The 26,045-nt window shown below is 42.4% G+C and overlaps 1 protein-coding gene across 2 annotated transcripts in view; it reads right to left on the reverse strand.

Annotated features, from left to right (window-relative positions):
- The window catches only part of SHROOM3 (shroom family member 3), a 157,376-nt gene that overhangs the window by 84,013 nt on the left and 47,318 nt on the right, over window positions 1–26,045 (reverse strand). The window lies entirely within an intron of this gene.

The following is a 26,045-nucleotide window of genomic DNA, read 5'->3' on the forward strand; positions in this document are numbered from 1 at the left end:
CAATCTCTACTAAGGAAATTCTAGCCCTTCTCCTCGGACCTGGAAAATGTATTCCTTTCCTAGTGCCTATAAAATGTATTCCATTCTCAAGGAAACTTCTCTGATCCTTAACCAAAAGCAATTTCTCTCTCCTCTGAATTCTTAAAAATACATTATTCCATCATCCACTATAGCCCTTATCCATTTTACCTTAAATAGAGCTACTGGTGCCATTCAAATAGAAACCTCCCCTCCTAGACTAAAAGTGTTTCATGAACAGGGACCACGCCCCCATTACCTCTGATGCCCATGTGCAGAGCACATGTCAGTACTGACTCAGTTAATGCTCTTTGACCATCATCTCATTGTTTGAGTCCAGGTGGTTCTTGTCTCTCTTTATGTAAGTCCCCATCTTTCAAGACCGTCCCCCTAATGCTTTAGCTATTTCTCCCCCCCAAATTTATGAACTAAATTTTGGTGCTTATTGTATATGGCTTTAAAGTATTGTTTGTTCCGTTATCGGTATTCCTGTATTCCCTATAGAGCTACTCCTGGGTGAATGTCTGGATGATGTTATTATCGTCCCTGTTATTAACGACAACTTCATTTATCGAATGCTGTGCCTCAGGCACTCTGCTGAGTGCTTCATTTCCTTTATTCTACCCCTTACAGAACTTTAGGGTCCCTTGACTTTGATCTTCAGCCTGTATCAGCCCTCAGTCTTCTTTGCTGTAATATACTCCAGGTTTTTGATACCTGGATGGTAAGATCCCAGAGTGCAGGGAGCACATCTTTAGTACTCATCTGGGAACCTACAGTGTCGAGTGCAATCATGATAGAGAATAGATCTCTAATAAATGTTCCACCAGCGCTTTGGAACTGCCGAGTTCACAAAACAAAAAATGCTTTAAAAAAAACACACACCTGTTTTTAGAAATATCAGTGGTAATCGCGTGTTACTAATTATCAAGCCAGAACCCTTCCCCAATCAGTATTGGAACTGCCAGACTAAGAACTCTGCTATTTTTCTTGTAAATCTAGCATGAGATCCCCACTCTTCGTTAAATGAATGTGTTTTGGGCAAAAGAATGAAAGCCTGTGCGAAGCATCTTTACTCTGAGCTTCCCTCCACTCTCTGCAGTACCCAACCTTGTTTAGCTCTGGTCTATGTTCGCATGTGTGTCTGAAGGGAGCTTTGGTCTCCCCTTCACGCACTGGAATGAAAAGATCTGATGGGAACTTAAAAGCTCCCCCACAGGAAACTGTCTGGGCCGGTGATTTACATCCCTGGTTTTCTTATTAGCGAACTGCCAGGCTTCAGAAAACTGGAGCCAACCCAAGTGGGGACCCTGGCAGCTGGTGTGAAACGTGAGACCAGAGACCAGCGTGTCACAGTGGCCGGAGTGGGGGTAATGGGGAGGCTGGGTGGGTAGGAGGAAATGGCTTCTGGAAGTTTGACGGGAAAGGAGGATAGTTCTATGTGGTCAGAGGGGAACTCTCCTTTGATCCTCATATTAGGGGAGAGCCGGAGAGGCCAGGCTGCTAGAGGTTCAAGGACAGGATTTGTTTCCTCTGTCACTTATCTTAGAATGCGCAGGAGAGAGCGGAAGATAAGTAACCTGGAGAACAGTGATCTTGGAAAACAGGTATCTTTTATGTTACATAAAAAACACAACGTTTTTGACTTCCTACCATATGAGATAATGAGGACTTTCTACAGAATCAGAAGAGTTCATCTTTTCAATTTTAATTTAAAAAACAACAGTAAAGTGGGGGCTGGCAAGCTGGCCGGTGGGCATACAGTTTCAGTTCTACAAGAAGAAAAAGTCTGCAGAATTCTTACACAATAATGTGAATATACTTAACACTACCGAACTGTCACTTTGTAAAGGTCAAGATGGTACATTTCATGTTATGTGCTTTTTTTTTTAACCACAATTAAAAATGTGAAAAACTTAAAACATTAAAAAACAAATAAGAATGCCATAACCGGTTTGGCTCAGTGGATAGAGCGTCAGCCTGCAGACTGAAAGGTCCCGGGTTCGATTCCGGTCAAGGGCATGTACCTTGGTTGCAGGCACATCCCTGGCGGGGAGTGTGCGGGGGGTGGCTGATCGATGTTTCTCTCTCATCAGTGTTTCTGACTCTCTATCTCTCTCCCTTCCTCTCTGTAAAAAATCAATAAAATATATTTAAAAAAAGAAAAAAAGAAAAAGAGAGAGAGAGAGAATGGCCAAATACCTTCTGAGGAGGAAAATACATTACTATTCCTTTGGCTGTTATTTCATCCTCTCTCCTCCCTTTTTTTCTCTTAGCAAGCTGCCTTACAGTTACATGTAAATATCTTTTCTCTTTATGCGGCCAAAAGGGGGAAAAAGAAAAAGATGTAAGAGTTTGCAGAAGTAGAGAGGAAAAGCATGAGTCTTAAACTCTTTCTGAACCACTGGCCAACAGAATATTTTAAAAATTGCATGCCTAGTGGATAATGGCAAAAGATGCTCTGAAGCCCAAACAACAGACTCTAGAAAGTCCTTACTACTTGATTCCAAATCAAAAGTTTGATAGTCGGAGAGCTAACAGGTGAGGACAGTTGTGCCAACAGGCAAAATAAGGAACTTAAGAACCCCAATCCAATTCCCTTCCCAATTCTTCTTCCTGTCCCCAACCCCATCCCATTTTAGGGAAGGGACTGTTTTTCAGTGTGGCCTGGTTTAGAGTGTTTTCTTTTGGAGATGGGTGTTTGTTGATCAAAGGGACAAACAACAAATGTTGTTTTAATTTATGCTTCCTTAAGTTCTGCAAATTTAAGGGGAAGGCTTTTTTTATTGGAGGCAATGAGGCAGAATCCTCTTAATGGCAAGGATATTTTTCTCACCAAATTAAAGCCCATGTGTGCTTAAAAAAATAATGAAATAAAAGTAGCTTTTCTTTGGAGAGTAAATAAATTTTAAAGCAGGAAACTTCCCACACAGTTTGCGCTTACTGAGCTCATAATACAGGCAGGGGAGGGAGGTAAACAGGGCATTTTCTTTCCTTTGTCCCTAACTTGAAAAAACAGAATAATTTACAGTCAGAAGAATCTGATCAAAACATCTAAGACATATGGCTGCTGAAACAATAATCTTAAATGCCAACAGTAGGGATAGATTTTTTCCCCTGTTTTATTTCTCTCTGAACATATATTACCTTAGTTTGTTTTTGCCAAATGAGCTCAGCTTTGTATGAATATCACTTCATTAATATTAGTCCCATGTATGCAATTAGACCAGAGAATCTTGCTCTGCTTATTTTTAAAAGAGGAATAAAACACCTTGACTTTTTCACTGTATCCTTAAGAGAAGCAGTGCATAGAGCTCCTATTTCTCAGATCAGCTCTCTGAAAAACACTCTTTCTCTTAAGAGTGGAGGCCATGGCATCACATCTATATATATAAAAGCCTAATATGCAAATTGTCCCCACAGGAGTTTGACCGGGAGACCAGGGGGTCGATTGCTTGCTATGACGTGCGCAGACCACCAGGTGGTAGCGCGGAATGAAGGAAGGCCCCAGCCAGCAGCAGGGGAAGGGAGGCCCCAGCTGGCAGCCAGAAGGTCCCGATTGGCCCTGATCACCAGCCAGGTCTAGGGACCCTACCCATGCATGAATTTTGTGCACCGGGCCTCTAGTAAATAATAGCTCAATGCCAGCTAAACCTGTCTCCCTCTAGATGTTTCTTTTTGGGTGTTTATTCATCCAGCATGCATGTATTATTGAGCAACTACTATGCCTTGGGCTCGATATGATGGAATCTGTCTGACAGGCTGGAGTAAGCTATCCTAAACCAGAACTGACAAATTATGGGAGGGTTCTAAACTGAAGTCTACAGATTGAATAGGAGTTGGCTGGGGAAAAAGAATGGAGGAAAGGGAGCCCAGCAAGACCCAGGAAGGAAAAGAAACTAGTATGACTGAGAGTGCAAAGAAGGAAGTGGCCAAGGGGGTGGACACAGCATGGACACATGCAGATCTGGTCAGGTCCTGGTTGGGAATTTGAAGCTTATCCAAAGGCAATGGGAAGGCATTGGAAGATTTTAGGCAGAGGGACAGGATCAGATTTGTGCTCTAAAAGGATCACTTTGCCATTTGTACTGAGTGAGGCCAGAACTTTCTCCAGCTTTAAGAGACACTGGGTATCACTGGATTTTTCTTAAACTCTAGACATACAATGCAGCAAATTGCTCTTTCTTCTCTGTTTTAGCAATACCACCTTATATCCATCAACACTTAAGCCCCACAGTCTCCTATAAAATTGTCCTTTTCCTGGTAATCTGTAGGGGCCTGAAAGTGGCCCCGTTCTGTTTGGCTTTGTGATGCAAGTGGTCGGTGGGACTTCCTAATGCACTGGAAGTTTTCTGTCGTATGTCAGGGCAGGCAGCTGTGTGCTGACACCGTGGAATTGCCCGGGCAGCGCTTATCAGGGCGAAGTTATGACACGGGGTCAGGATGTCTCACCTGATGGCGGAGAGGAAGATCAGATAGACACCAGCAAACAGAAGAGAGAGGCTGAAAGGCAGGGGCAAGCACTGTCCCCTCTGTTAACTTGCATCTCTCTCTCTCAAACACATCACCGCTCTCCACACAGGAACAGAGCAGGCAGCTCATGGAAAATACCAGAACAGGGTAATGTTTTCACTCTCCCAGGCTCATGAGAGACTGATAAGAATTGCCAGGGATTAAGTTAATAAGGTCAGAAAGCTTCAATAGTCGTAAACATCAGGAAACACCATTTCAATCATAAAAGATGTGGCAAAAAGCAGCCAAGTCCACAGAAGAGTCCAGCACCCCTGGCAAGGCCCCGGCCCTCACAACTGCTGGGGAAGGAAGCCACCTGGGCCTTCACAGACTCTCCCTCCTCAGAACGGCCATCTCTCCTGTTGGCTCCAAGCCCTGGGCCCAGGGTGCTGAGGGAATGCCACAGCTTCCTGGAATGCCCTCCCAGATGCCCCACCCTCAACTGGTATGGAAGGTGGGACAAGAAATTAAACACAGGCTATCAATGGCAGAAAGATAGGAGACCAATAAAAAAACAAAACCCATGGATCCCAGCCAGGCCACACTGCACCAAGTAAGTGCCTCACTTGCAGACTTGAGGTGGTTCTACTAATATGAGGCCAAAGGGCAGAGGCTCATTTTTCCTCCAGGCACTCGAGGTCCTGCTATCTAGGCAACAGCGCTGCCCCCCCCCCCCCCCCGCCCCCGTTTCTGGATGGCACTGGCATCCCAGCTGAGAGCTGCATAAGCCTTGACCGCCCCTCGAGGGGAGATCCTTCTCTCCAAGTCGATGATTCTCACTCCAGGCTGCACCTCTGAACCACCTGGAAAGCTTTGAAAACCAGAGGCTCAGGACCAATCCCCTCCAAATTGAATCAGACTATTGGGAATGATGCCAGGCATTGTTATCCTTAAAGACTCTGATGTGCAGCTAAGTTTGAGAATCACAGCTGTCAGTCAACTAGGGATTCCAGCTGCAGAGACTCAAGAAGAATTATTAATCAACAACTTACTGCATACATTTCTTAAGGCTATACAACTTAAAGAAGCTGTATTAGTTAGCTAGGGCTGCCATAACCAAATCCCACAAACTGGGTGACTTGAACAACAGAAATTACTTTTCTCAGAATTCTGGAAGCTGGAAGTTCAAGATCAAGATGTCACCAGTTTTGGTTTCTCCTGAGGCCTCTCTCCTTAGCTTGCAGATGGCCATCTTTTTACTGTGCCCTCACGTGGTCTATCCTCTGTGGGCATCCCTAGTGCCTCTCTGTATGTCCATTTTTTTTTTTTTTATAAGGACACTACTGATACTGAACTAGGGCCCACCCTAAAGGTCTCATTTGAACTCAATCACATCTCCTCCAAATACAATCCCATTCTGAGGTACCTGAGGTTAAGACTTTAACCTATGAGGGTTTTTTTTTTGCGGGGGGGGGGGGGGGGGGGGGGAGGGGGGGGAGCAGGGGAGAAAGGGGGCCATAATTGAGTTCATGACATAAATTCTTTAGATGAGAAGGTAGCTTTCCTAATAAACCCTTTGACTTCACAAATACAAAATGTTCTATTTATCTAAAGTCAGAAGTTTCTGATTAGTAAGCGAGCCCATTAGAAAGAGTCCTTTTGGAAATGACATGAATGCTGGGCACCCACATGGTAACTGACTATGGGCCTACAGAGAAAACGCTCTTTTAAATGGCCAGCATTAATTCCAGGAAATAGCTCCCTATTTTGAAAATCTGTCGCATTATCTCCAATTGCTAGGAAACGAGGGCCAAACATATTTGGCATGTATAGCCCCGATAAGAACGTGTTTGAACAGTCAGAAAAAGTGTCTCAAACGGCAGCTGGGGTAAGGCAGGTGCCATGACTCAAATTCCTATGGAAATCAAGAAGGTAAATGGTTGAAGTGAGCCAGGGGATTGGGGCACCTGGAGTCCTCATGCCCTGTCTAAAGGGCTTGTGGAGAGCAGGTGCACTTGCCTGAGCTCCCAACTTCTCAGGAAAAGGATTTTAATGTGAAAATTTCCAGTTTTTAAATGCTGGACAGTAATTCAAATTAAAAACAGCACCATTCTGTGGGCCACATAAAACACAGCTTCAGGAGAGATCGGGCTTGTTCGCTGCTGGATCTTGCCTCTGGTGTAAAGCCACAGGGAGACCTGGGTTCTAGTCCTGACTTGGCAAGTCATGTGACTGCACACCCACCTCCTCTGGAGTTCATCTTGAAAAATAAGGCGGCTTTACAGCAGTTTCTTGAAAGTCAGGTCTACAATTCTTCTATTCTCTACTGGAGAATATATGTACGTTTGCCTTCTATCTGGCTGATAGAAGAGAAAGGCAGAGAGAGTCAAAGCACCAGAGGAATTTAGTGTGTTTTACAGGGCTGACGATGGAGGGGGCCACGTGAGAAGGAATGCAGGCTGCCTCTAGGACAGTGATGGCGAACCTTTTGAGCTCGGCGTGTCAGCACTTTGAAAAACCCTAACTTAACTCCGGTGCCGTGTCACGTATAGAAATTTTTTGATATCTGCAACCATAGTAAAACAAAGACTTATATTTTTGATATTTATTTTATATATTTAAATGCCATGTAACAAAGAAAAATCAACCAAAAAAATGAGTTCGCGTGTCACCGCTGACACACGTGTCATAGGTTCGCCAGCACTGCTCTAGGAGCAGAGAGGTGCCCCAGTGACAGCCAGTAAGGAAACCGCAGAAATGAAATTCAACCAATTACCTGAATAAACTTGGAAGTGGAGTCTTCCCAGAGCCTCCACATATGGACCCGGCCCAGCCAGCATTCATGTCAGCCTCGAGGGACCTTGAGCAGAGAACTCAATTGAATCCTATGGGACTTCTGACCTGGAGAACTGTGAGCTAACACACCAGCGCTGCTTTAAGACGCTGCTTGTGGCCATTTGTAACACAGAACTAGAAAACTAATTCAACTGCCAACTCCAAATGTTGAGAATGTTGTGAAGCAACTGGGACTGGACTATAAAATGGTACAACCACTTTGGAAAATGGTATGAAACTTTCTTATAAGTCAAATGTACATCTATCTACCCTATGATCTGGCAGTTCACTCCTAGGTCTATACCTAGAGAAATAAAAACATATGTCTACAAAAAGTCTTGTACGCTAATATTCATAGTAGCTTTATTCATAATAGCTCCAAACTGGTCATAGTCCAAATGTCTATCAACTTGAGAATGGATAAGCAATGAACTACTAATTTATGCAACAACAGGGATGAAGTTCAAAAACATGCTGAGTAAAAAAATACCAACACAAAAGAGTACATACTGTGTTATTGCATTTATAGGAAGGTCTGGAATAGGCAGAACTAATCTGTGGGGAAACAAGTCAGAACAGTGGATGCTCAATCTCATATCCAGCCCCATAACCTCTCCTTTGATTTTCTATCTCTAGAACCTCTCTCGAGAGTTCTCACCTCTCCCCCAGAGCAGTGGCCTGGTTAATTCCACCCCAGGCACTGAGCATATGTCACCAAGGCTTGAGGTGTGGACACCTATAATTTGGTGCTCAGCTTCCCATCCTCACAGTCTGGAGGAAGCTAGGCAGAGGTAATTCATGTTTTCCCGATTTTCACAATTGTCGTGGGATTGTGGAAATTTATTATAAACGGTATGGAAAAGCTCTTGTAACTGCAAAACAGGTATGGTTAGCAGCCTCCCTTCCTGGAAAAGGTTCAGAGAGGAAGTGATTTGCCCGGGTATATGCACTCAATAGCATATCTAAATCCAAAACTGATGGTTTCCCTGCAGCCCTGTAATTTACTGAACTCACAAAAGGGAGGACCAATTCCAGGACTGACCGCAAGGGAAGACCCAGCTGGCACTGATCTGAGGATGTGTGTCCTTGGGAGGGTCCTGAAAGCGACCCCGTCTGCAGGGTCCCCTCCCAATAAGTCAAAGCTAGCTCACCCCTCGCTTTGACTTATTTGTTGAGACCAAGACAGTTTGTTGTCTTTGCATTTCTGTATCAGGAAACCCAACAGTCACAGAGCTGAGAAGCAGGTTTCCTAGTGAGCACAACAGGCCAATGGATGTCACTATTGCTCCACAGAAAGGGAATCCCAACCCCTAGGGGACCTTGAACAGCAGCACACTCACTATTTGGCTTCTTGAACTGGGCCGAGCATACCTGGAACCAAAAGGCAACTGTTTCAAGTGGAATGGTAACTAACAGTCCATTTTTAATTGTTAGAGCTAGTAATGAGCAGGCACATTCAGGTTAGGTTAAGGCAAATCATTCAAATGAAGGCAAATAGCTTTGAACAGAGTTGGGTAGCTACAAATTAATGTGTGTGTCACTTTATCAGGGGAAAAGATGACAAAAAAAAATACACATGCTGCTACTCAGAGTGAGACCTCTCACCCATTCAGTGGCCAAATATAAACATTTTGCAGTCAAATGCTTTATCCTGAGCTAATCCCTGCCATTCATCATAAATATTTTCGAAGGAACTTCTAACCCTCGACCTGATATAAAGATCAAAGGAATAAGTATATTCATTAAGCACCCACTATGTGCCAGAAACTGTGTCAGACACAGCTCTTTAAGATGTGTTATCATTTCCATTTCCATTTTTCGTAGGGGGAAACTGGGGCTTGGCAACACGAAGAGATGTTTCCAGTTCCACAGCTGGTAAGTGACAGCATGGATGCAAGTCCATGCCCACTGGCCTGCAGAGCCCCTGCACTTTCCAATGTGCTCCGGCCGACGCGGTCCAAGCATCCTGTGACTGCTCACTGTGTGTCCCTCACCGGAGACCTACAATGAACAAGGTGCCATCTTGCCCCAAAGAAACGCTAAGGTCTGACATTCCTGGTACAATTCAGAGTGAGGAGAGCGCTTGCTGGGTGCTATGCAACGAAGGGAGAGGTGAGAAGTAACCTCTACAGTGAGATTTGAAGATGGAATAAAATGTGGCAGGCAAAGGGAATACAGATCAAGGGTGATTTATCTGGAGGAATCTCCAGTACTTAGACATAAAGAGGAGAAATATTATGGTTACCTGTAATTTAAACTTAAAGGTGAGAGAGGGAGAAAGAGAGAGAGAGAGAGAGAGAGAGAGAGAGAGAGAAAAACTAGATCTGTTGTTCCACTTATTTATGCATTCATTGGCTGTTTCTTGCATGTGCCCTGACTGGGATCGAACCCACAACCTTGGTGTATTGGGATGACACTCTAACCAACTGAGTTACCAGGCTACAGCCTAAAAAAGAGTGTGTTTCTTTATGTGTTCCTTTTCTGTTAATCTTCGCCCTAGGATATTTTTCCATTGATTTTTAGGGAGAGTGGAAGAGAGAGGGAAAGACAGAGAGAAACATTGATGTGAGAGAAACACATTGATTGGTTGCCTCCTGCACAAGCCCCGACCAGTGCCCGGGCCTGGGAGGAGCCTGTAACCAAGGTACGTGCCCCAGACCAGAATCGAACCCGGGACCCTTTGGTCCACAGGCTGACACTCTATCCACTGAGCCAAACTAGCTAGGGTAAGTGTGTGTGTGTGTGTGTGTGTGTGTGTGTGTGTGTGTTTAAAGGAATAATCTGTTTCTTTTAAACTGAACTGAGTGTGAACTATAATATTAATAACCTATTGCCCATAGTAGATTCTAAAGAGAAGCATAGTACAGGCCCTGCTTGTGAGAAAAGCAAGCTCTGCTCTGGGAATGGTGAGACAGCTCTGGTACCACAAACGTACAAGAAATACCTCCACGGGCTGCCTTGTTGTCAGGACCCAAGTGGGGGCAACAGGAATAAGGAATGAGGGACGCCCATGGACCCTCCCTCTGAGACCCTGACCCCAAACCAAGGAATCCTGAGTCAGCGGGGAGAGAACTGGCCATTGCAGGGGGCCCTGCTCTGAGTTGCTACTTATAATTTCATGAGCACAAAATTGTGAAAGTCTCTCCCTTTCCAGTTCTGGTACAAATCCTCACATACACAGGTGACAGAGAGACGCAGCTGCTGGTAACTGCAGTGCTGTGACTCTTCTTCCAGCCAGGCCCAGAGCTCTCCCCGCAGCAGTGAAAGAAGGTGACACTGAGAGACAAACACCAGTGGCATTCCCTGGCCATTCTTCTGGGCCTTCAGAGCCGTCACAGGTCACAGGCTATAATCATTCTTGCGTTTTCTGACGATGGGAACTGTCACTGTTGTGTGAGAGGCTTAACTGGCCTTTTGGGACACTTCCTTAAAATATAAATAAATTTGCCAACTAATCCTACACTTTGTATCTTGTTTTTTTCTAGGAGCTTTGAAGTCTAGATTTGGAGAAGGAAAGGTTAAGGGAGCAATCTTAGAGAGAAGTAACAGGAATTTCTTTGTGTTTATTTTAATGACACCCATGAGATTCAACCTTTAGCCCAGTGACTATCATCCCCTTTTCCTGCCCAATAGTCATTCTTGGTCTTGGTCATGTTTAATATTTTCAGATAGAAATGACAATAGGACTGGAGGTCCTCTTATTGGCTCAGAACTTAATGGTGATGCTCAAAAAAATAAAAATTGAATCATTTATCAAGTATTTGTTATACTTATGTCCTGGGCACTGTGTCTGAAGAGACAAATCGAATGTTTAAACAAAGAAGCAGAACAATGGACTGTGGGGCCTTAAGACTTCAGTTGTAGCTGCCAGGAACCTGAAAAGAGACTAACACTGCAGCTCAGGTGGGTGATATTTGCAGGTAATACTAGTTGTAAGCTGCTATGTAAGCTACTTCTTTCCCCCTCAACAATTTGGAATGTATGAAAATGATATGTAAATATTGGTGTAATTTTCATTCAAATCAATCATTCCTCCATTCAGTAAATACTGAGCACCTACCAAGCATGAAAAGCCAGTGGTAACCAAATCCACTCCTTTGAATGAACTCATTTTCACAAGTTGAATCCACACTTAGCCAAAGCCAGGCAGTCGCATAGGGTGGAAGTTAAGACAGTCAAATAGAGCTCAAATCTTGGCCTCTCTACTCACTGTGACCTTGAACTAACCATTTTTTCCCCTCTGAGCTTCAAATTTCTCGTTTGCAAAATGGGGTGAAGAAGTTGATATGATGGTATGATACAATGGTTGCCCTCACTGAGATTTTCCTATATGCTAGACACCAGAGTGGCACCTTTTAACAAGCGCCACAGGCAGTCATCCTGGAATGCTCTCTCTTCTTCATCTCCCATACCCAAGAGTCACCAGGTCATGACATTTTATCTCTGAAATATTTCTCAAATCCCTCTCCTCTTTCCATTGTCCTAATTCAGGCCTTCCTAAGTGGGTCTCCTAAGTGGGTCTCCCTGCTTTCACTCTTATGTCCCTTAAATCCATTCTCTACTCACTAACCAAAGCAATCAGTTTAAACAAAAACATGTCGCCCCCTCACTTAAAACCCTTTAATGGCTCCCCACCTCCTAGAATAAAGTACCAGCCCTTAGAACAGCAAACAAGGTCATCTGTCTACCTCTCCAGACTTTTACCATTTCCTGCCCAACACCCAACACATTCTTTGCTTGTTTTCACCTCTGAGTCTTGTGCTTCCCTGTTGCCCATGTAACACTGGATTATGCCTCTGCCCAGTGTTCTCACCTCCACTTACTTATCTTTTAAGACTCAGGTCAGACTAGGCAAATCACCAAAGCCTTCCTCGATGCTTCCATCTTCCACTTCCAAATAGGGTCAGGCGCTCTCTACTCTTGACCATTATCATGTGCTCCTAGCTCCTGGGCATAGCTGTTCTGCTGCATTTACCACATTGACTGGTAATATATTTCCCAAGAAGTGCTTCTCCCTTACTGGACTCTTCTCCTTGAGGCAAAAACCTTATCTTATTCATCCGTATATCCCCATCACCTGGCACAGTGCCTGGCCCACAGCAAGCACTTGGTAAACAGGGAGAGTGAAGGAATGAAGACAGCAATGTGACTCCCCAGCTGATGCTCTTTGCATACACCACACCCCATCTCCAAAATGGCATGTGTCTAGAATGGTTGTTCTCAGTACCGGGCAGTTTTGCTCCCAGAGACATTTCACGATGTCTGGAGACATTCGGGTTGTCACAATTGGGTGCGGAGGAAGCGTGTCTCTGGTATCTAGTGGGTAGAGGCCAGGGATGCTGCTAAGCATCCTCCAGTGCCCAGGACAGCCCCCCACAACAAAGACTTACTCAGCCCAAAACAGTAATAAGAATCAAGATAGAAAAATCCTGATCTTGAACAGGGTCTGGTGCATGGAAGACTCAATATAGTATTCCGAACCCTGGCAGCTTAGTGGCACTAGTGGCAGAAATGATCATCATGCTTGATATAAACCATGTAATTGTACAGCATATTGTTTAAATTTACTGAGCAGTTCTGCATGATATTAACTCATTTTACAGCATCAGATCTAAGGGACTTCAGTTCTACTTTTATAGTTATATTTTAAATTAAAAAAATCATCACCTGAGGATATGTTTTATTGATTTTTTTAGAGAGAGAGAAAGGGGGTGAGAGAGAGAGAGAGAGAGAACATTGATGTGAGAGAGAAACATTGATTGGTTGCCTCCCATACACTCCCTGACTGGGGATCACACTCGAAACCTTTTGGAGTATTGGATGATGCTCCAACCAACTGAGCCACCTGGCCAGGGCCTATAGTTGTATTTTAAATAAAGCAAAGTCCTATTCATGATGCACGGCCCTCTCTTCCCACTTCTCTCCTAACACAAACACATGATATAACTGTTCTAGGCCTGTATCCCTGAACAACCAACTAGAATAACTGGACAATATGGGTAAACCTATATTAGTTCATCAGCTATGGTGTTGAAATGTGTGTGTGTAAATATATATATATATATATATATATATATATATATATTATATATATATATATATATATTCAAATGTATTTCTTATCCTGCATGAACTCATTCCAGGGAGGCCAGGCCTTCCTGGAATTATAAGAGAAATATAAAGATTAAAACTTTTAAGCTGCCAGGTGAGTTTTTAATTAGCCATTTGACATCACACAGCTGAGGCATTTGCCTTTGACATGACACACTGGCTGACCTACTTCTCAGGGGCCTCCACGTCCCATCAACTATGCATAACATGCTCATATTGGGTAATTATTTCCTTCTATGCATATTCAGCCACCTAGTGTTTGGACATGGGGTGCATGGTGAAGGAGCCTGCCTAGAGGTATCAAAACCAGGACACAAGTTCTGAATTCACCACAGTGACCCTTGCCTATAATTCAGCTACGTGACCCCCTGTCTGAACCCCGAGGCAAATTTATGATCAGTTTCTCCTGGTTATCTTCAGCTCCTCTTTCAGTTGCCCTTTTATCAGTCCAGATGTCTTTTGCTTTTGAGAAGAGCCATCTTTCTTGTCTTAGCAACTCCCCTTTCTCTTTACCTAGCTTGAATTATTAAACTACTAAAGCTGACTGCCAGTACTGGATATACATTTGCCTCTGCTTAATACACATGGGCACGGAAGTGGCTATATACTTTCTTTTTGTAAATTTAACACTTAATTCATCGTAGAATATGTAACTCATCCTAGAATATCCAAGCTGAGGCATCCTGAGCCCTTTAAGGTAGCTTTGAGTCCCAGTATAAGTAGGAACAGCCTGCTTATTATGGCAAACCTCTTCATTATTCTAAAATAATGTTTTTAGCCACCATTGAAACCACAGTGAGATTGAAGTTCAGAGGGAGTGAAATTGGACAGTGAAACTTCCTTTGCCAGTGCCCTGATTTGCTTGATAGATAACCAATGTTCAAAAGTGGTGGTTTATGACGGGGGAATTTCCCATTGGCTACACTGCCATTAAACACATTTTAAAAGAGTTCAAGCAAATTTGTAAGGAGGAGGCTGCTGCTAGTTGTGCCAAGGGTGTAGTGCTCCTTGACTTGGGCAATTAGTTCATTTACAACTTAAACAGAAAGAAAAAATGCAGCCTTAGCCTGCTCCTAGGTTTCCTGATGGCTTGTCAGCCATCAACTCAACTATTCTCTATGACAAAGGCATTGCCCATTGGTGTGCAGGCACAGCAGGAAACCTCACCCCTTTCTAAGGCCAGGAGTTCCCTAACTTCTACCTTATTATTGGATGGTGTTATAGACTGAATGTTTATGTTCCCCCCAAATGTATATGTTGCAGCCCTAACTCCCAGTGTGGCTATAGTTGGAGATGGAGGCCTCTACAGAATTAATTAAGATTAAACGAGGTCATAAGGGTGGGACCCTGATTTAAACGACTTTGTGTCCCTTTTAAGAAATACCTGAAAGCTCATTTTCTGTCTCTCTCTGCACACTTTCACATGCACCCACAAAAAGCCATGTGAGGACATAATGAGAAGACAGCCACTGTAAGCCAGGAAGTGAGTTCTCACCAGAAATTGAACCTTGCTGGAGCCTTGATCTTGGACTTTCCAGCCTCCAGAACTGTGGAAAAATAAATTTCTGTTGCTTTAGCCACCCAGTCTGTGGCCTACTGTTAAGGTAGACCGAGCTAATACAAATGGTGATTATAAACTGTATTAAGGAGTAAGCAACCTAACAAGGTTATACTAATTAACATCACAGCAATCACCTAACAATACTCGCTGTGTGCATCACACATCATCAAAATGCTACAGTTTAGAAATTAAGAAAACAGTTCCACTTACAAAAGAATAAAATACCTAAGAATAAATTTAACCAAGGGGGTGAAAGACCTGGGCACTGGAAACTGGAAGACATTGATGAAAGATACTGGGCAACACCAATAAATGGACAGATGTTGTGTGCTTATGGATTGGAAGGATTAATATTGTTAAAATGTCCACACTATCCAAAGCAATCTACAGCAAGCATGTCAAACTCAAAGGCTAACACAGGCCAAATAAACAAGGTTTAAGTTTATGTGGGCCGCCAAAAAAACAAAAGCTTCAATTTTCATAGAAACGTAGGTTTATTTCATTTGAGACATGCTGAATACAAAGGGCTGAAATGAATGAGTAATTGTTAATATAAAATAATAGAACATCGTAATAAAAATTAATATTTTTTCTTGAACATTAACTTACCAGACACTGAATAACTGCACAAATTAATAAGTGTAACGCAAATAAACCTATTTTTCTTGTTCTCTGAAAGCGAAATATTTCCTGTTGTGCACACCAAACAAGTCAATCCAAGACTAATGAGTGGCAATGGGCTGCTAAAATATTCGCTGCTAGTATTAGTGGAGAGAAATGGTGCGCCTGCACGTAAGGTGCATAAGGGAAATGAATGCATAACGATTATAGTAATCAGTCATTAGCGAACATTGTAGTTTGTTATTAATAATTATGTATAATAGGATATTGGAAAAATTAATTTACAAAATTTTATTAAAACGTTTCTTACATACTGTTATATTGGCTGGGCCGCAAAAATATTTGTTGTTGCCCGCATGTGGCCCGCAGGCCGCGAGTTTGACATGCTTTATCTACAGAATCAATGCGATCTCTATAAAAATTCCAATGTGATTCTTTACAGAAATAGAACAAACAATTCTAAAATTTGTATGGAACACAAAAGACCCCAAATAGCCAAAACAATCTTGAAAAGAAAAAAGCTTAAGGCATCCACTTCCAGATTTCAAACTATATTATAAAGCTACAGTAATCAAAACAGTGTAGCATTAGCATAAAAACTGACACATAGATCAATGGAACAGAGTAAAGAGCCCAGAAATAAACTCATACATATAATGATCAATTATTTTATGACAAAGGAGTCAAAAATATACCATGAGAAAAGGATAGTCCCTTCAATAAATGTTGATGAGAAAATTGGGCAGCCACATGCAAAACATATAAAGAACTCATGTAACTCACTATGGGGGGAGGGGGACAAAAATGAGCAATCTGATTTAAAAATTGACAGAGGACCTGGATACGCATTATTTTCCATGGATAAGCAAAGAAGATATACAAATGACCAAGAGGTACATGAAAAAGTGCTCAACATCACAATCATCAGGGAAATGCAAATGAAATACTGGACTATCACCTAACATCTGTTAGAATGGCTGTTATAAGAAAGACAAGAAATAACAAGTGTTGGCAAGGATGTGAAGGGAACTGTTGTGCACTGTTAGTGGGACTGTAAATTGGTACAGTCACTATGGAAAACAGTATGGAGGTTCCTCAAAAAATTAAAAATAGAACTACCACATGATCCAACAATTCCACTTCTGGTATTTATTCAAAGGAAATGGAATCATTATCTTGAAAAGACATCTGCACCTCCGTGTCCACTGCAGCATTATTTATAATAGCCAAGACATAGAAATAACCTGTGTCTATCAACAGATGAATGGGTAAGGAAGATCTCACACAGGCACACACACAGACACACAGACACACACACACACACACACACACACACACACACACACTGGAATACTAGTTGGGCATAAAAAGAAGGCAATCTTGCCATTGTGAACACATGGATGGACCTGAGGACATTATGCTAATGAAAAAAAAAGCCAGACAGAGAAAGACAAATATTGCATGTTCCTACTTATATTTGGAATCTAAAAAAAAAATCCCAAACCGAGCTCATAGATTCAGAGAACAGATTCAGAGACTGAGGGTGGGAAGGAATGGTGGGGGAAGAGGGTGAAGGTGATAAAACGTACAAACTTCCAAAGTTGTAAGATAACTAAATCCTGGGATGTAATGTACAGCATAGTGACTATAATTAACAACACTGTGTAGTATATTTGAAAGTTGTTTAAAGAGTACATCTTAAAAAAACTATTCACAATAAAAAAATTTTAAAGTATGTATGGTGATGGATGTTAACTAAACTTATTATGGTTATCATTTCATGACATAAACATATATCAAGTCACTCTTGTACGCCTAAAACTAGTACAATGCTATATGTCAACTGTATCTCAAATTTTTAAAATGCTAGATTTTAACCCAGGGACAATTTTATATCAAATGAGAAATTAATTATAAATCAGTCCTAGATATACATGATTTCTGGATTGTTTTTATCTAATTTGGGAGAAAAGCTAGCTTATCTTTTATGACATAATCTCAAATTTCTGTAACACATTTTCCCCAAAAAGTTCAAAGGACTTTGCTCCAGACTTCTCACTGGTTTTGAGTGAAGTCCCAGGTTCTAGACAAAAGGCTGATTCCATTGCCTGATTTTGCATTAAAAATCATTTTGCTTTCTCTTAGTGTTTGATGAGAGAAGCATCGCTTTGATTTGGGGATCTTTTTAAAAATGACTTTGTTCTTTTTTAATCCCAACTGCTCCAGGCATCATTAGCTCCTTTTAATAGAAGTTTCAATTTCCTTTTATCCCTTTGAGCATGGGTTCCAATACCCTCAAAGCGGCACCTTTTAATTGGCCTGGAAGAGGTCACCCTGCTAAGACGAGGAAACCATCTCACATATCTTACAAAGTCCGTGAAGGTCTTTGGGATCAGAAGGGGATGGATTCATCCCACAGCAAATGTTTAGGTGGCATGTGATTATATTTTCAACATAATTACTATATAATTACATGCACTCACTCTTATCCAGCACATTCTCTGCTATAATTAGTTGGCCTTTATTTAAAATTCATCTTTAAGATTTTTGTCCTCCTTTTTTAATTTAGTTAATGGCTGAGGGGCAGTGTTATTTTTGACAGTAGTTTCTTTGTATGTCATAATTTTTGGTGCTATTCTCCTATACAGGTTCCCAATCACGTGCTTTTTAAGGAAATGACACAAGGGACTCCAAAGTAGTCCCACCTTCACATACTCCCTATCACACATTGCTTTGCCTATTCTAGCAGTAATTTCTCCAGAGAAGTCAAAAGTGTAAATAAAGCTTCCACTACATGGATACAGTTTTTAATCAAAGAAAATTTTTTGAGGGAAACCTACTCTATTCTCTATTACTTTACTTTCTTCTCGTGTTACACAAACTAATCTGGGTCTGGAGTGGGTACTTCACTCCTTCAGTGGAGGAGGGAAGTAGTAAACCTTTCAAGAAAAATCTGCAAGAATTCACAGAAACGTGACTCCATCAAGTCAGTAGTAAGGAGGAGGGAGGCTGGGGAGGCTGCTAAAAAAACCAAAACACCCCAAAACAAACCACACACATGTACTCTTTCCGGGCTAATTATCCACTTCAAAGAATCACTCGTAAAAAAAAATATTCTACAATATCTCATCGTTTATTTTTAAGACATTTAAAAGAAACCTCAATATCTGGTAGCTCAGGAGTTATCACTCAGAACTTATGAAAAGTCAAGCACTGTTATTTTCACACAATTTCTGTCTCATAGATAGACCATGGGTAAATATTATTATTAAAAATGGCATATCCCAAAGATGCTACAATACACTAAATGAAAAAATCTAGGCCCACAGTTTTCTTTTTCCTATAGCATTGCTTGACGAGGTTACCGCTTTACACACTTTCCAGAATCAACTCCGTTCATTTCCCCTTCTTTTGAAGAACTGGGTGAAATCCTAAGTTTAGCACATCTGATAGAAGTAGACCATCAAGAGAAAGGTAAGCTATTGCCCTCATTCAGTCTTTCCTGAAGTGCTGTGTGTGTTCAGTGTTAGATGTCACCCATCTGAGAGTGATATGGACAATTTAGAACAGAATAAAGGAAGAAGGACCTTAACAGCCCAGGAACTCTAGATTAAGACATGGGAATAACAGGTGAAGGGATTAAAGACTAATCTGGAAAGGAGAAGGTGTGGCAAGCCAATGCCAGCTGTCCTCAAAAAGTTAGAAGGTAGTGAAGTGGGAAAATCATTCAGTGTTTTCTGTTTGGTCCAAGGAAGATGAAAGGATGAAGTTATGAGACAGCAGATGACAGAGTTAATATAAAGAAGAACATTACCATAATTTTAAAAAGTTCAGAACATAAAATAGTCTGCTTTTGAATCAGGGAGTTCACTTTTCTTGATGGGGCTGGTTGACCATTTTAGGGGACTGTGTGAGCACATGTAAGACAAGAACTAAAATTTTCATTTCTCTTCTTACCTTGAAGTTTTATGAAAACGCCTACCTTGGAGAGAAATGATTTGAAGCAACAAAATTAGGTACAAACAAATAATTCAAATATTAATGGTTTGAAGGGTCTAGGACTGGAAGATTATCTTGTATGCTTTTGTATAGGTTTTCCCAACACAGAGCTAAGAAAAGGGTTACTTTATTCCATTAGAAGAGACTGTATGTTAAACTAGTCCAGTTCACTTAGACAAAAGCCAAAGTCTTTAAAGGATGCTCCACTAAGGTTGTTTATCCATACTCATGTACTTAAATAGGCTCTTTTGAAATTTCTGTGTGGGTTGTCCTGAGTGGAGAGACACAGCCCTTCGCAGCCATCGTATTGCCCACTTGGAATGTGGAGAACTCCACTTCACCCACGGAACTTTTGGCAACGCTCCCTCCATGGTCTCCTTCAGCAGTAGAGATTCTAAATGAAGTTTGAGTCCTAGCAGGCATCCTCTGGGGCAATTGAGAGGTGGTGGGTCAAACTCTAGGCTAACTAGTGACCTGGGGGAGGGCGTGGAGAGAGACAGCAGAAGGGAAGGTGCTTCTTCAGACAAGTCCTGCTTTTTTGGTGGCCGGTATCTGTGAAGTGTGACATAAAGAGAAGTAGCAGAGCTCATCTTAATCGACTAACATGTATTCTGCAGTGGCCCTCAACATGACGCCATGGAAAGCACTTCACATTATTCAGTTTAGGTAAAAGACCTGTAAAAGAGATAAAGATAGTATGGTGCTAACTATACAGGCTCTGGAGTCAAAGAGCCAGGGTTCAAGTGCGGACTTTCTAATTTCTAACAGTATGAATTTGAACAAGTAAGTTACTTAACCTCTTTAGGCCTCAATCTCTCAACTATAAAGTGGGGCTAGGAATAGTTGCTGGCTCATAGTGAGTACCAGATAAATGCTGGCTTCTATTATTTTCACAGAAACAGAAAACTGAATCCCACTTGAGCTTGTGTCTCCTTGAGTCCTATCCAAGACACAAAAGGAACAAAAGTGGCATTGAGGTAAGAATCTAGGTCACGTCAAACCTGTTGCTCTGCCGACTGGAAAAGAACATGAATCCAGACTGGGTCATGCTGAAAGTGAACGTGAATCCCATACAGCCTTTAAAGGAAATAAAACTGTATGTCCCGATATGGAAAGGTATCCAAAATATATTCAATGAAAAAGCATGTTATGAAACAGTATGATCACCTTAAGGAAAAAGGATTGTTAATATAAATTATGATAATGTGTCAGCATACATAAAAGAGTTAGAGAAATTTCCACCCAACAATGGATAATGATTTGGGGGCAATTAAGATTGCATGGGTAGTCACTATATATTTGTTATATATTTTTTTAATTGATTAGAGAGAGAAAGAGAGAGAGAGAGAGATCTGTCATTCCATTTAGTTATACATTCATTGGCTGATTCTTGTATGTGTCCTGACTAGGATGGAATTGGCAACCTTAGTGCATCAGAACCACACTCTAACCAACTGAAGTACTTGGTCAGGGCTATATCTGTTATTTCTGTAATATTTAAATTGTTATAAAATGAATATTATCAATTTTTAAATTAAGAAAATCAATGTTTAAAAGAAAAAGCATATTATCCCTTTACTGATTTTAAATTTTACTGCATAGTGGTCACCTTAACTGGAGTAGGGTATCCTATATAATAAAAGCATAATATGCAAATCGACCGAATGGCGGAACGACCGGTTGCTATGACGTGCACTGACCACCAGGGGGCAAACACTCAACACAGGAGCTGACCCCTGGTGGTCGGTGCACTCTCACAGGGGGAGTGCCACTCAGCCAGAAGCCAGGCTCATGGCTGGTGAGCGCAGTGGCAGTGGCAGGAGTTTCTCCCGCCTCTGCTGCAGGCAGGCAGTAAGGAACAAGGGGTCCCAGACTGCAAGAGCACGGACTGTGAGAGGGATGTCTGCCTGCCAGCTTAGGCCCGATCCCCCCAGGCCTAAGCCACTGGCAGACATCCCCTGAGGGGTCCCGGACTGTGAGAGGGGGTAGCCCTGGCTGAGGGACCTTCCCCCCTCCCACACCCCCCAGTGCATGAATCTCGTGCACCAGGCCTCTAGTTAATAATGATGATAGATAAGCTGAACAGGAAAGGTTTCCCTGTTCTCCTTTGGGAATGATAACACATATCACATTTTAGAGTCTCTTTCATCATATCATAAATCCTCCCATGAACCTGGTGATGTGGGTGTTTGTGGCTAAGACTTTGAGCTGTGCAGCATTACATCCTGGTTTGATTCCTGGCTCCACGTCTTACTAACAGTATGACCTTGGGCAAGTTTCTTAATCTCTCTGTGCCTCAGTTAATTTATCTTTCAAAGGGACCTACTATTAGTACTTCAAAGGGGTGCAACGAAGATGAACTATGATACTTTTTGTAATACTCTTAGAATAGTGACTAAGCACTAAATAAAAAGTTTAGCCATCATTATTTTAATCTTCATTTAGAGAAAACTATGGATACAAATGATACATTTATCATAAAACCCCAGGATCCTGACATTCATTCCCACTACCACCTTCCTAAGACCAGAATTTTTATCACTTAACTCACAGATGGTTGCTATACCTTTACACACAGGCTCCTTGCTTCTGGTACCTCGTGCTCCAACCTATCTTGCCTGCTCTTGTGGGATTCAGCTCTTTTGAGCTTTTCTTTTATCACTTACATCTTGTCTTAAATGGCTTCAGTGGTTTCCCATCATCAAAGTTTAAATTACAAACATTTTCATTTGCCCCTTCACACGCTGGCCTCATCCTGCCTTTCTTATATGTGACACAGCATTTCAGACTTGAGCCCTCTGCTTCAGCCACACTGGTCCACTCACTGTTCCCAATTCTGAGCACCTCCCCCTTCCCTCCAATTATGAGTCTTTGTCTCAGGTGATTGTCCACTCCTCTCTCTAATACCATCATCTCAAGATCCCAGTGAGTAAAGCCGCCTGACTACTCAAATCCACATTCACTTTATTTTGAATTCCTAAATGTATCCAACATCCTCATCTAAGCTCTCATTTGAGATTCAATTATAGTCACCGAGGCTAGTGTCCTATGTAAATTCAACAAGCATTTATTGAGCAGGCTTTGGAGATGAAGAGACAAAGTCCGTGCCCTCATTGAGCTCATGTTCTATTAGAAGAAACAGAAAGTAAACAAATAATTGCTTGGCCATGGCTGGCTACATGCTTTGTCAGAGGTACATACAAGGCCCAGCAGTGGCCCAAAGACAGAAACAACCACAAAGAAACAAATCAACATTAAGGGCATGAAATGTGTGGCTTCCCTTTCCCTCACCCAACCAAGGCTGCCTTTCCTCTGGCTGACCAAAAACATGGAGCTGGAGCTGAAATATTTTAAGATCCTGTCCTACTTAAGCTCCTAAAATAACAGGCTCTGACTGGTTTCCCCTCTCCAGCACCAGTCTCTCCCTGGTGTATATTTCTTCTACTTAGTTCGCCTCCATCTGCCTGGTTATTTGTTTAAAATGTGAACCAACTGGTCAGGTACAGTAATCTAATTCTGCATTTGGTTCGAGGCCAATGCATTGAGGGCATTCAATAAATAATGGTGCCTGGTGTGCCTTTCCTAGATTCTGGCTGCATATGTCTGATGTGAAGCTGGGATCCTAGGAGGCAAGCTCATGAGACAGTGGATGAAGGGTAGTGGAGCTCTGGAGGCCACGGAGGCAAACGTGCTTTGACTGCCTGCCCCAGAGATCACACACCTGTGCTGGGCTTGCTGCAGCTAAGCTGACCGCATGCAAATGTTCCTCTCCTGAGTCGGTTTGGGTGTGACCTTCTTCCTGACGTGGTATCCCCAGATTCAATCTGGGTAAAAGTACATCAAGGCTTCCTCCCTATGGGCACCCAGGCCTGTGTTTACTTGCCTTCATTAAGGAAAGTCTCCTTCCTGTGAGTGGGTGGTTTGGGAGAGGTGAGGCGAGGCAGGAGTAGTCTAGGATTATAGGAGCTTTCCCAAGGGAGGAAGAGCAGAGAGAAGACAGGGAGTCCTTCACATGAAATTTCGTGGACAACGTGTATCCACCTTTCTACCCATCCATTCAGCCACCTTCTTTACCCACCATGTGATAGGCAGGAGGCTTCAAAGATGAATATTACAGGATCTGGCTCCTGGGAGATAATAAATATTTGCTGCATTAATGATTCAAGCTTGTGCACTAGCTTTACCTGGATGATCATTTCCTACTGGAGGACATCCTGCACTTTCCATATGACAGATATAATCTAGCATATTTCAGCCCATAGTTTACAGAGGCATAAAAAGAATATTACAGCATAGTTCCTATTTTTGGACTTCGATCCTAATTTTCTCATTTTCAACCTTTTCTGCTTCTGTCTTCTCCCCAGTCTACATTTATGCATCCACTGTCTGACCCACTGTTTGGTCTCTCCTGGCTGTATAATGATTCAAATACAGATTGCTTTCAGGCAACACTGGCAGTTTCCACTTAGCCTCTAGCTTTTTCTTCTAAGCTGCGTTGTTAGACAGCAAGGGGTTGGAGGGAAGTCAAGGGAGCTGGCTCCCAATTTGAGTTAGATCACCTGGTTTTGGGGCAATTTGGCCTTCCCAACTGCATCTCCCATTCTCCATCTGTAGAATGGCAATGATGCCAACTGGCCCAGAGATACAGCAAAGGTTGGTGAGCTCATAGCTGGAAAGGATGATGTATCCAAGAACAAAGCAATATTATGAGGTGAAATTCTGATTTTATGGCTCATCAATACCAAGCCTCATACTGTTTCTGGCTTTTCTGCTTCTGTGATTTTGGCACAGTACTTCCAAGGAAGAGGACTGAACAATGAGCATGACTCGTCTTCTCAGACACAGACTCCCATATATAGACAGGATTTGGCACAAGTAAGAACAGCCGGTTGTAGCTGGCTGCTAATCAAACACGGCCCGCAGGTGAGCATGAAGAACACCTGGTTTGGAGAAGCGCTTCTGAGGCAGGAGAGCATTTTTAAAGTGTCACTCAAAGCTGGAGTCAATTAAACTACAAGTTTAAAGAGAAATCATGTTACAAAGGGAGAAACCGATCTTTATGCTTAAGGATGCAGAAACTTTGCAGATTACAGCTACCCTCCCCCCCCCACCCCCACACCCGCAAAAGAGAAGGTTCCCTCCACCCCTCCTCCCTCCCCCATACACACACACCAATGAATTGCTCTTTTCCCCTATTGAGTGTACAAAACAAATTCTTTGTGGAGGTCTCTCTATAAGGAAATTCCCCTTTATATCTGCTTGTAATAATCTGATAGCTGACAAATATGTTAGTAATGTATACAAAACGGCAGCTAAAACCCAAACCAAACCCTACTCTCATAAGCAGAATAGAAAATGGCAAACCAATGCCCAGTAAAGTATGGATAACCGTAATTGAATTTACGTTGTAATTTTCAAACATAAGAATGAACAAACAGATATTGTGTATATTTAAAAACAAAGAAAATTGCCAGAAATAAGATTCTCTTAGAGAAAATGCTGCCTAACCTCAAAATCAGCCTCAAGGTTGCCAGAAGATGCACTCAACAAGCACTTTCAACCTACCTAATGGAGGCAGTAAAAGTAATGAACACCACGTTACTGCCCGCACATCTGCCACTTCTCCCCAGAAGCCCTCCTGCAGGAATACCGGCTGATGGGAAGCACAGGCCAACGCCGCCCCCACTTACAGACTTTGTTGCCTTCTCCAGCTTTGAGTCCCGAGCCTGGGGAGAATCAGAGCCAGGCAGCCGCTCTTGCTTAGCACCATCTCCAAGCCAGGCCAGCAGCAAGACTGGTGTGAGAGAGGAGGACAGCCCAGAGGGAAGTGGAAGAGGCTCTTACTCACCATCCACTCAGGGCTGGCACTGATTATAAAAACAACAGAACTCCCCCATGCAGGGGCACCTCCCAGCCACCTTGCCTCATCACCACTTTGCAGTAATAGGCTCTGCTGTAGGCATGAAAGGGAAGGGAGCTGGACATGGGGAAAAGGCCAAGAGGCAGAAAACAAATAGGAGCCCCCAAGCACTCCTCAGAGAAGCATTCATTGTAGGGGGGCCTTGTGATACCAGGGGCTCCTCAGAAAAACACACATCCCTCAAGAGTAGGGACCATGGAGGTAGTCACACAGGGATTTGTTGGGTACTCAGAGAACAGTGACAGGTGTTGGAGTTGGTAAGAATGGAAATTGGTGCAGTCACTAAGGAAAACAGTATGGATGGTCCTCAGAAAATTAAGACTAGAGCTACCATATGACCCAGCAATCCCTCTTCTTGCTATCTACCTGAAAAATTTGAAAACATTCATTTGTAAAAATATATGTACCCCAATGTTCACTAAGCATTATTTGTAGTAGCTTAAACAGGGAAACAACGTAAGTGTCCTTTGATGGATGATTGGAGAGAATGATGCGATGTATGCACACAATGGAATACTACTTAGCCGT

The sequence above is a fragment of the Myotis yumanensis genome, unplaced genomic scaffold (assembly GCF_028538775.1).
Source record: "Myotis yumanensis isolate MYYU_CA2020_CCGP unplaced genomic scaffold, mMyoYum1.0.hap1 SCAF_1, whole genome shotgun sequence".
Taxonomy (NCBI): domain Eukaryota; kingdom Metazoa; phylum Chordata; class Mammalia; order Chiroptera; family Vespertilionidae; genus Myotis; species Myotis yumanensis.